The sequence below is a fragment of the Vidua macroura genome, chromosome 18, assembly GCF_024509145.1.
Source record: "Vidua macroura isolate BioBank_ID:100142 chromosome 18, ASM2450914v1, whole genome shotgun sequence".
NCBI lineage: Eukaryota > Metazoa > Chordata > Aves > Passeriformes > Viduidae > Vidua > Vidua macroura.
In genome coordinates, this window is record NC_071588.1 from 14,271,831 (window position 1) to 14,284,302 (window position 12,472).

Genomic DNA, 12,472 nt, shown 5'->3' on the forward strand with positions numbered 1-12,472 from the left:
AACACCGCTGCAGGACTAATGCTCAGGGCACCTCCAAAAACTTGTGAGGGCTCCCTGGGGATGTGTTGTGCCCCCTACATGGTCCTATTGCTTGCTCCAACTCAGAAGCTGCTTGTGGTGTCCTTGTCCTTACATCCTATTCCAGGTCCTAGAAGGCAGTGCTGGGACAGCCAAGCCCTGATGTCTCGCTGTCAAGAGGTTTCCCCTGGAGACCCCAAGCTCCTTACATGCAGTTGAAGTGCAGCCCTGCTCTGTAGAGGACAAACTTGTTGGGGCTCAATCTTGTTTCTGGGCAAAGGCCAGAAGTCTTCCCTGGAGAGGTCTAAGTACTTGAGGTACTGTGGGCTCTGCAAAGTAGGCAGCTGCCGTCTGCCTCCAGCTCCTAGGTGAGGGGGAGAGATGCTGCTCCCTGCCTTGTCCAGCAACCCAGAGACCAAGGGGCTTCTCCAGAGAAGTTCATGGAGATTAAGTTCACTGCTTTTCTGGGAGTTCCCAGCAATCTGGGAAGATGGGTGGGATGGAGCAAGACCACAACACCATCTGACACAGGGAAGAACCCACCACAGTAGGCCAGAAAGATGGGGTGTGGTAGAGGTGCCTAGAAGGTCCAGCAGTTTCCATACTGGGAGTGTTGGTTCAGATGTCTCACTTCAGGCCTGTTTGGCAGGGTGGGTCTCCAGCTCCACTGGCATCCCAGAGCCCTTTGCTCCCCTAGGTTCCTCAGCAGCTCTCCACTCTCCAGGCCTGAGCAGCATTGGGCTCCACTGGAGCATGACAGCCCCTGCCCAAGCAACTAAAGCCAACCCCTCCAAGCACTCTGCTGTCTAACATAACATCACCCTCTGCCAGTCTCAGCAGCAGCATCATCTTCACTTGCTGGATGATGCCTGCCATGTCTGCCACAGAGCTGCCATACAGGGGTCTGCCCTGCCCTCCATCTCTGCTGTCACACAGCCCCTCAGGGACCAGGCATCAGCACACTCAAGGGTCTGCATCACTTTGCACCTCTGCTGTCACGTGGGAGGAGGCACTGCCACATACCCAGCTCCTGGCCTTCAGGCAGCACAGCTGGCAGCAACTCATCTGCCCTTGAAGTATGGGGGCGACCCCACTGCCAACCTTCAGCTATTGAAGTTACATCAGATTTGTTCCCCAGCCCCCCTGCCAGCAGCAGCACTGGGCAGGGCAATGGATACTGATGTGTGGCTGGCAGCATGGATGGGAACCTCCCTTTTCTGCTGTATGCTGGCATTTCCAGACGAATCTGTCCCATATGGAGCACCTGGAAGCAGAAGCATGCTAAGCTTTGTGGATAAAGTAGCCTTGGGTGCACAGCTCTCTGCATGTGCAGTGGCACTTATCCTGCCTGTGCTCCCACAGATCTGCACCACTCCTGGCTCCATCCCCCCAGGTAGTGATCCTGTCACATCCTCACTGACCCACTGCCACATCCCCTGGATCTACCCACCACACAGCATATGCAGGGCTTCCTGGGGGTGAGGTGGGCATGCAGACAGCCAAGCACAGACTCCAAGCAGACCTCCTTATTCCATGAAGTGGAGCAAGGAGATATTTACAAACCCCTTGGAGAGCCCAGGGCTTCAGCTCCAGGCCTGGCTCTGGGAGGACTGTGGGGAGGCTGCCCTGTACATTGGTGCAGGGCAGGTGAGGGACTGATCTCACCAGTTTGCAGCAATCACAGCATGCTGTTGTGTGTTCTGTGCTGACAAAGGTGGTCATATTGCCCAGTGGATGAGATGAACCTTCATCGGGGGCAGAGGCCTGGCTGGGTGCACAGGTCCTGGGGGCTCCCCCAGCCATGGGAAAAGTGCAGCAAAGGGAGGAGGGGCAAGAATCCTTTGGGTTCCATTTGAGGATGCTAAACATGATGTTAAATAGCAGTGATGGAATTTTATTGTGCAAACACATGTTTGGAACTGGTCTGTGCACCTGCCTGACTTAGGGATGGGACAATGCAGACAAGGGTAGGGATGTGACTGTAGTGCCAGGCAGGGAGAATTCAATCAATTCAATTCAATTCAATTCAATTCAATTCAATTCAATCAATTCAATCTCATTTGGGGCATAGCCCTTCCTCTGTGCACAGGAGCACAGTGTGGGGCCAGCACTACCCTGCTGTTCTGGCAGCACAGACCCTCTGGCAGTGCAGGGCCACACAGGCTGCAGTGGGCAGAGGAGGGTCCTGGAATCCATCTCTTCTTCTTCCCCCTGAAGCTTTCCTGGTTTCATACCTCCTCTCCTGGGAACTTCTGAAATGCACAGACCTTTGTCTAGTCCACTGTCCACACACCCAATATTTTGTGACTGCTCCCAAAATCACAAATTGGCTTGACCTGGCTGGCCTCAGTCCCAGAGGAAGCCAGGGAGGAGAGACCTGTCACCCCAGGTGGATGTTTGGGCCAGGCACCCACTCCTGGCTGACCAAAGCAGCAGGATGAGCTAAGGGGGGTGGGGGAGGAGGAGGAGGAGGAGGAGGAAGAGGAGGGAAAGGAAGAGGGAGAGGGAGAGGAAGAGGAAGAGGAAGAGGAAGAGGAGGAGGAGGAGGAGGAGGAAAAAGGGGAGGAGAAGGATAGTTCTTGGCTTCACTGCACTGTGCTGTTTGCCCATGGCATGCACATGTGAACCCTGATGCTGCCACTCCTCTGTATGCTGACAACAGGGCAGCTCCCACAGGACACCATGCTATTATCAACAGGGACATCGTGGTGGTTGAGTTTTGGAGCTCTCAGACCTACTTCCCAGGGCCCCCCATGGCAGAATACCCCTGTGGTTCCCAGCTGCTCTGGGCAGGAGAGAAGCTCCTCCATCTGCCTGAGGCTGCAGAAGTTGGGCTCTCCCTGCCTCCTCTTCCTCCTCTCACTCCTGAGAATTGCAGCCTTGGGTGTGATGATGTGCCAAGATCCTCCTTGACAGTAAGTCCCTGGGAACTATGCAGCTTGTTTAATTCAGAGGCTGGCATGAAGAGAGGCCAGAGCAGCAGGACCTGGGGTGGATGTAGTGCTGTGCCCTCTTGAGAGATAACTGAACCTGGGCATGGATACACCCCAAAGATGGGTCAAGACAAGGGATGGGTTAAGGGCTGCCCTTGAGTGTGGATGAAGGCTGGGCAGCACAGTGGCCAGGGTGATGCACAGGAAGGTGTCCTGGGACACACTGTGCACCTGGAGGGCAGCAGCAGCAGGAGGGCAGCAGTATGGCAGCTCTTCTGCAGCCAGACCAGCCACAGGGACCACCTGCCTGCACAGAACTGGTGCCACTTGCTTAGGACAGGGTACTCATGCCTAAACATGTCCCCATTTCTCAGGCATGATTCACATCCTGCTGGGAGCCAGGGTAGGATGAGGTAGGTGTGATGGATCCCTCACATCCTGCTGCTGGCAGGGGCACTGGGCAGCCTCCTACCTGCCCAGGGGTGCTGCTTCATCTGGGATAGGAAGGAGCCATGTGACAAGGAAGGTCCCACTTTTGGGGTGCTACATTGCCCAAGGAGGATCAGTGCTGCCACATACACTGAGGGCTCCAGTTGTCCCTCTTGGCTGGCCAGTATGGGGACCAGCATGCGGAAAGCACATACCACTTCCCCATGAGCTAGAAGCAATTTGTCCCAGGTGCGGGTCTTGGGGGCTGGATCTCTGTTGTGCCTCTTTACCTGCATAGAGGAAGAGAATGGGCAGGTCTATCTGTCTGTCTGCAGGCTCTTGTCTGTTGCTCGTGCTGGTACAGGAGTAATGCTGGTGAGTACTCGGGGGCTTAGCCTGCTCAGGGCATGCACCTGCGCTCCTGGTGGAGCCTCTCCAGAAGGTAGATCCACACACAAGGTGCTGGGTTAGCACCCTTCCTGCTCATGCCCACCCTGGTCCAGCTCAATTTGTGGTGTGGGGGTTGCAGCACTGGGGCACTGAGCTCCTGCCCCACTACAGCCTTGGCTTGTAGGAGTTAAAGCCCAGATAAGTGAATACATTTCCCTCCACTGACCTTTGGCCCCTGTCCTGCACAGAACCCCACAAGGATCCTGTGAAGTGAGCAGTCTGTCCCATTCCCTGCCATGCCACAGGACTCACTGGGTCTATCCTTCAGCACAACGTCTACCACAGGAGCCTGGATCTGCTTCTGCTTCAGTGTCTCTGACACAGCCTGCTCCTACCTGGGCACCTCTTGGCCATGAGTCCACCTTGCCTGTGCCCCAGGAAGGAGGGGAGAGGGAAACACTCTCGGTATCCAGCACTGCAGCAGCCCAGGAGCCCAGGGCACTGCACAGCACCCCACAATGCAGGATGCAGCCACAAGCAGGGCACCATGTCCACCAGGAGCAGAGGGAGCCCACAGGCAGAGGCTGCCATGGAACTAGCATCTGCTCAGGACATGACTCCCCAGGCTGCAGCCTGTTCCCTGGCAGTGGGCCCAAAGGACTAGAGTGCTTGAAAAATGTCAGGGCCTTGGTGTCAGCATCTCCTGCGACCACAGGGCTGCCAGCCTGCAAAGAAGAGTGGGAACCTGCCTTCCCTGCTGTATGCTGGCATTTCCAGATGGATCTGTGCATGGCAACATGTGTTCCCAGGCTGAGCGCACGGTCCCTGTCCTGCTGCACAGCTACTGCTGCCAGGGCCTGTAGAGGCACTCTGTGGCATCTGAACTTCCCATGGAACTGTGCCCCTGCTTAAATGGCACTGGTAGGCTACAGAGTTTCCCCTCCAGCCTGCCCAGATGCCCAAATGTCCCTTGTCTTACTGTCCTTCCTCCAAGGGGTTGTATCCCTCCCACCGTGCTGACCACAGGACTCTCACTCTGCTTTTCTCTGTGCCTTGAGCAGTGGTGAGAAACAAGGTCCCAGGGGGACCTCAACTCCTGGCCACGTCAGAAACTCCATCTGAAGCTGGAGAGAAATATCTTTGTGCTATCAGAACAGAGGGAGGCTCCAGCTCAGCTGCAGCTCTGGGATCTCACATGAAGCCCTGGCTGTGTGTTACACTGAGGGAGGCTGCCTCAGTATTTCCACAGACAGGACATTCCTGAGAAGTGACCTGACAGCAATCTTCCCTTCTGCCTTTCCAATTTCTCTGTCATACTGAATGAACACAGCTCTTTTTCCCTCCCTTTTTAAGACACCACAAAAGCCCATAAATCAAATGTTGAGATCTGCTGTGGCCAAGAAAGGAAGGATTTGGAAAAAGAACAGGGGTTCAGGAAAGATGCCACTCCTGGTCATTTACCCCTAAAACCCAGGCTCCAGACATCTCCAAATACTGCTCAGCCTGGAGAAGAGAAGGCGCTAGGGAGACCTCATTGCTGCCTTCCAGTACTTAGTGGGGGAAGGTAGTGATAGGATAAGAGAGAATGGTTTTAAACTGACAGAGGAAAGATTTAGATAAGATATTAGGAAGAAATTCTTCCCTGTGAGGATGGTAAAGCACTGGCATGTTGCCCAGAGAAGCTGTGGCTGCCCCATGTCTGTAAGTGTTCTGGGCCAGATTGGACAGGTCTTGGAGCAACCTGGGATAATAGAAGGTGTTCCTGCCCATGGCAGGGGAATGAAATGAAATGAAATGAGCTTTGAGGTTCCTTCCAGCCTGAACTATTCTGTGAAACACGCCAACCCTTTCAGGGCTTTCTCAGAAGACTAAAGCAGCCATCTGCATCTCCAAGAATCCTGCCTGTTTGTTAGGAGTTAGGGGTTTTGACCACCAATACACTGGGAGGCAATCAATGAATTGTTTTCCAGACTGCCCTAAAAAATGGCTTTATTTACAAGCTGTATGTCAACAGCAAGATGACTCTTCTTGCAGGGATGGCTTTGGGGAAGGTCCCCCAAATCACTGGGACTAGAGACCAAAGTAGCACTACTGTGCCACAATCAAGTGCCACTTGCCACAAGCAAGGCCAAACAGGCCTGGGTAGAGGTGGCCAAACCCCCTGGACTGCCCAGGTCTTCTCTGCAGCCTTGTGCCAAGGCAAACAGACTGCTTGTCCTGGAGCTGTGACGCTGCCTGCATGGAGGGAGACACAGCCCCAGGTGCAGGGTTCAGCATGGCCCACACTCACAGGCTGGCTGCAGGCAGCCCTGGCTACGGGCAGCCCTGGCTAGAGACACAGTTTCACCTCCAGGACTGAGAGGCTGTGGACAAATCTGCCTCAGCATTCAGAGGTTGCTCTCTTGAGGTCACTGGCAGCATAGAAACTGCATCACAGGCACCAGTGCTATATGACTCCAAAAAACCTGGAAGCTGTAATGTTATGGAGCACCTGTACATGACCAGACCTGGTATTTGCTAACGAGCCATGTCACATGCTGACACAAGACAGTTGGGTGTGCCACTCCCAATGGGTCATGTCCTGCCAACAGGTGGAGGGCCTGGCTGAGTGTCACACCTCTGGGCTTTCTGCTGCCTGTGGCTGGTGATGGCTGCCCCATGCTCCACGACTACCATGTCCTTATGGACCAAGAGGATGAGGTTTCATCTGTTACTCTCTGGTGCCAGGTCTGTTTGCCTCTGCACCTGTCTCAGGCAGAGGCCCTTCTGTCTCATTTACATGTAAACTATTTAAAGACCAGACTATTTTCTGAACATATTTTCTCCTTGTAGACACTTGATTCTCCCTGGGACAGTCACAAGGAATTAAGAAGACTTGGAAAATATTCCTGAGTATACTCTTCAAGGCTGCTCCTCCCCAGGACCACGCTTCTCCTTTCCCTCAGCTCCATGCCTTGTCCTCTTGCACTACCCAAGTTTTGTGGGCTCATGAGGAGGTAATTTTTGGCAATGCTGCACCTTCTGTGTGCAAAACATCAGATGTTTTCCTAGCTGTAATAAATCTCACTAGTTACTGCTCTTTTCCATTATTTTCATAGTGGTTCGTAGACTTTTCTCTGATGCATAGTTGGCTGCACTACCAACACCCTTTTTCTGTTTCCTCCCGGCTTTGCACAAGCTCAGATATGAAAGCTGGAGACCATCTGTGTAGGGAGCAATACTCTTATGCCAGGGCATTGCTTCTTCTTGTTTTCTTGTCTAGATGGCTTACGTAACAAAGAACCAAACAGACACCTGGTCAGGAGTCTTCCCTGCCCAGTCTGCCAACACTTGCATTGGACTCCTAATCCTTGCTGCTATGGCTAATATACAGCAGACAGGCTGAGCTGTTGCATTAAAATGCCCTATCCACACACAATGAGATTCACAGAGCTTTTCACAGAACCACAGAATAGTCTGAGATGGAAAGGACCCAGAAGGATCATCAAGTCCAACTCTTAAGTGAATGGCCCATAGGAGGATTGAACCCACAGCCTTGGAGTTACTAGCACCATGCTAGTAACTGACCAACTGAGATTGCTAGTACTCCACTCAACATTTCACATGTGGTCTCCAATTAACTTTGGAGATAGAAGATTAATTTATCCACTGCAAAGCCAGTATGAACAAGTATGCAGCAAAAACTCCCACCAGCATCCCATGATGCTCTGCTGGCTCCCTGTGAAGTGCTTTCCCACCCTTACCTTTTCTGGAGGTCATCCTCTTAAGTCCCAACTTCAGTCACTGAACTAGGGTCAACTGCAACTCCATCGTGTATGGCAGTTACAAACCAGCACTTTGCTCCTTTTGACTCATTTACAGCTGTCATGTGCATCCCAATCCAGCTATCTCCTTCCATTATATTCTTTCTCCCTCCTCAGTGGTATGATGGCACATAGAGAAATCTTAAAATAACCTTTCACCAAAACTCTGGCATTCCTTGCAAGTTGTGCCCGCATTTCAATGTCTCTTATGCTGTGTTTGGTCTCTCAAGAAGCTGCTCTGCCTGCCACCCAAACCATGCCCCCCATTCCTGTCTCCACTGCAGCAGCTGTGATGCAGGACACAAAAATCAGCTGTCACAAAGCAAAGCTTCTCCCAATCACCTTGCAGCATTTATGTTTTATTCTTAACACCCACACACCTTTAACATCCTGCATATCACCAGGTGGTGTTACAAGGCTCCTTCTCTTCTCCCAGTACCTGTTAAGATGTTCCTGGCCCCAGGTACACATGGTAAAGTGAACCAGCAGAATGATGAAGCATATCATCAACATCCACCAAGATCATAAAATGGATCAAAGTCTCCATCTGATGTTACAAAAATTCCTCACAATTCTTAAGATGCTTCTAGAGTGGACTTCTCAAACCACCCCATGGAAACACAGCAGGGGTACTGCCAGACTGGTCACTGAGGAAACACCACAGAACACACATTTGTAACTGCCAAACTTCCCACCGAAAGCAAAAAGAGCAGGCAGCTTGTCCCACCAACTACCATGTGTGACAGACACCATTGCTCCAGGTTCCCTTGAACCACATCTTATGCCTAGCCTTGTGGCTCAGCCTCAGTGGCAGCAGGAGCCTCCAGCTGGTCCAAAACCCATCAGCTACACCTCAACACAAGGCTGGGGTGGTGGCCTCCCAGCTGAATGTGCTTCTCTGTGCTGGGCAGAACTTGCACCAACATGCTGCATGCTGTTACTTCTCTTGAATCCTTTGGCCTCCAGTCCTCTCATCTTTTTCCTTGTTTCAGGGAAGCACTTGCTCAAGAGACACCCAGCTCCTATCAGTTACTGGCATCCCAAAAGGAAGTTGGGCTTCACCCGTCTGCATACCTGGAAGCTGGTGCCTGCTTGTTCCAACAGCTACAGCCCAGCAGCCTTACCTCGGCTCTGCCACAAACTTAGGAGAGGGGAGAGCATGGCCAGCTACTTGTGTGTTCTGATGGCAGTCATGCCAAGGTGCATCCCTCAGTGCAGGCTCACACTCCTCTCTGCCTGGTGCATCTCCAGACCATGCATCCAGCAGACACTTGTGAACACTGCAGAGCCCTGGGTGCAGGGCAGGATGTTTCTCCACAGCAGGGACCATGTGGTATGCCTAAAACCCTTTCCACACCATGAAACTGGGCAGCACCTTTGCCATCCAGTGGGAAGGCAAGCCCCTCAACAAGCAAAGGCTTTGGAGAACCTCAGGGAGGAGCTGGCAGGGACAAATTCCAGTTGTGGCACTTGACCCACACTGCCTCCTCTTCACCATGCCGTGAGCTCCAGGGATCTCACAAGCTCAAGGGCCCCCCATTCCTGGCAAGTGACCCCTTCCCTGCACAGCTGATGCAGGGGGGCAGGGAGGCTTGTTTTCTGCCCCCCAATTGTCCCATCCTCTTCTGATGTGCGTTCTTTCAGACTCCTCATTCGAAGCGCGTAAGTCCGTCAGATGGAAAACTTTTCCCAGGATTAACTAAGGATAAATTATTTTCTCCCCCTTGCTATGACAGTGGCTGGATAGAGACCTTAGCTACATGTGAACAGTGGAGGGAAGCCCTATCATGGTCAGAACCTGAGCCACATAATCAGCAAATAATTAAATCTCTATGAGGCGGGGAAAGGAAGTACTGACTTAGAGCAAAATACTTAGATTCTGTGGAATATTGGCTAATTACAATATTTTTCTTCAAACAGAACATTTATAAGAACACTGAAACAAAAATTTGAGAACACTGTATACCAAAGCCTTCAGTAATTCCTCATGCAAAAATGTTCCCTCGTTTTCCAGGCAGCTTTCCCATTTAGTGTTTGGAGTTGGGACTTCGGGTGGGACTGAGTTGCACTGACAGGTCTGATGGCATGTATCCCTGTGGCCTGGAAATGCTGAATCGCACCTCCCAGTTTGAACCAAACGGCTGGGTGTGCTGGAGTGTGGGGTATGCTGGACTGTCAGACGTGCTGTCGACTTCAAAGACCCTGCCAGCAGCAGCTTGGCAAAGGGCCTGCAGAACTCTTCCTAGGAAGTGGGAGGGCAGTTTATGACCTTCCTCTGTCTTTCAGTCCTGTCTGGAGGGCTGCAGAGGGATGTGGACACAAATGAGATTCCTTAAATGGCTTTTTCTGAGATTCTGATGAACTGAGCTGCTAATTTAAGTCACACTCACTGCTGGCATGGCAGGGGACTTGTTCAGTGATGCTGGGGGTCACATCCCACTACCATGGCTGCAGAAGCAAAGCAAACTCACCCACAGAACCCTAGCAGATTTGGTGTCACGCTGATGCCCACCCTGGCCCCTAACAGCCCCATCACATGCTTTGCCTTCCATTTTGCCCCCATTTACCCCCACCATTTGAACAACCTAGCCCAGTTCTTTCTCTCCCTGGCTCAATTTCTGCTGATTTTGCACCCTTGTTCAGTGATTGTAGCCTTGGTGAGTGATCCCAGTCAGGCAGCACTGCTGATACTCTCACCACTTTGTCTGCTATTTCTTGCTTTTTGCTCAGCCTTTGGACAGGGCTGGCATCTCTTTGGCTTAGCAGTCACCTTTCCATTTAACCTCAGCCCAGAGCCAGACACTTCTTTTAAATTTTGCACTACTGTCATTAATGCTGGTATTTTCCTACATTTCAGCCAGTGCCACCTGATGCAACACCAAAACTGACTTTCAACACAGGCTGCAGTCTCTTCATTGACTTTCATGTACCTGTTATTCCATATGCCAGTAGGAAACAAGCCACCACGACACTCCTGTGAGCCTATGGATACTCTGCTCTTCCTTATATTAGGTGGGGCGGGGTTAGGGAAGGAGTTTGGGAGAGGCACACAGGCAAAACCACTTTCACAAAACAAAATCCTTTGTCTTTTCAAAATATTATGCAGATTATGTATTATGCAGATCACCAATGCAGGACAAAGAAGCAGGGCTTAGGATGTATTGAACAAGCAAGATTATATCATACATCCTCCAAACTGATGGGATTATAGGATTGATGAGGACTGGTCAAACCATCATGCGATGATCCAACTGTGCTGATAAAACATTTCCTGAGTTTGTTTCTCTTAAAGAAAACAACTAGGTTTGGATGGAAGACCTGAGTGAAAAGAAATAACTTCAGGGTAAAGTTCCTGAAAAAATGATACTGCCTCACAGATTCTTCTTTTTTGGCCTCCCAAGAACTTCCCAGCTTCCTGATAGTCCTAGCTTAGGCTAGGGACAGTCTCCAGAGCTGTGCACTAACAGAGTGCTGACAGCTTTTTCCTACAGTACTTCTGCCCCATACACCATCTCTTGACTGCCAGTGACCAGCTTCCCACAAACCATGACATTCCAGGGAATATATTACACATCTGTGAAGTTCCCCTCATTCTCTCCCACCAAGGCAGTCAGCCCTTCATGTTGATGTCAGATTCCTATAAGGCAAAAGGGCAGCTCAGGGTTCCCGTGCACCTTGCACTTGTCTAGAGCTAAAGCTAGGGGAGATGAATGCTTTCAGAGATGACTAAAGACATTTGATCCATGGTGGCATTCCCAGCACATGCTAGAGGAGCAGTTATCTAGTCACCACTGAGAGATGCTTTGATGGGAATGACTGGCAAAGTCCTGCTCTCTCCATAGCACTCCCATGTATATTCTGTACCAGATGTGGTGATGCATCTGTTCATCTCTTTATTGCTACCACAGGTCAATCTACTTGCATGTTGCTTCCACGAGACACCCAAGAGATTTCCATAAGCTTTTCATTATAAGAGTATGTTTTTGGATGCTTTCAAGTTGCCAGACTGAAATTACCTGAACTACCCATGTCAGGAACACATCCATCAGCCTGGGTTAAACAGACACTCTGAGCTGGACCAAACCCACAAGAAACACAGTCCACATATTTCAAATAACGAGACAGGAAAAACTATTTATTCATAAAAATAATTGTAGTAGTTAGTCACCTTGTTAAGAAGCCTGTACACCTTCTTATGTTGGTCAAAGCCACAAAACATCATACAGTTACAGTTCAGAGCACAAAGCCTCTGGGCTTGGGTTCTTTGCAGCATCCCTGTGGAAAATCATCCAACCTCGACCAAACTATCAATTTCTGACAATGAGTTCATGCCATCCATAACTCTTCCAAGTTTGTGAAGAAAAGTCTTGTATGACACCACAATCGCTCCTCTTCTACCATCTTTTCGTAGGGTCTTCTGCCTGTCTTTCCTGCCAAGGCACAGAGTGTTTTCTGCAGTAGGACTAAGGTGGTGACATGATGCTGTAACACCTGTGACATTTTTTTCATGTTATCAATTCATTAATCAAACCCAGGGTCAGGACACTGGGAGCCTGACTGGCAGTAGAAGATCCTCCCTGTTCACCATTCTGCTGACAATTCACTCCAAGATGTCTCCCTGCTCTCAATCACCCTTTCCACTCTTCTGCAAACTCATTTACAAAGTAATTCCTGACAACCAGTGTCTCACTGAGAATGGTACCTAGACTGAAAGAACTAATTTAAATCAATGATGTGACTTCCCCTGAAAACGAAGCATGGAGAGGTTGACACCTGGCACTACAGAAAAGGCCTCTGAACTGCTGTGCCAGTACTTTCCACACATTTAGGCACTCATCTTTGAACATTTTGCTCTTCATGTCTTGAAAGCACTGATACACAGGATGTTCATAAAACTAC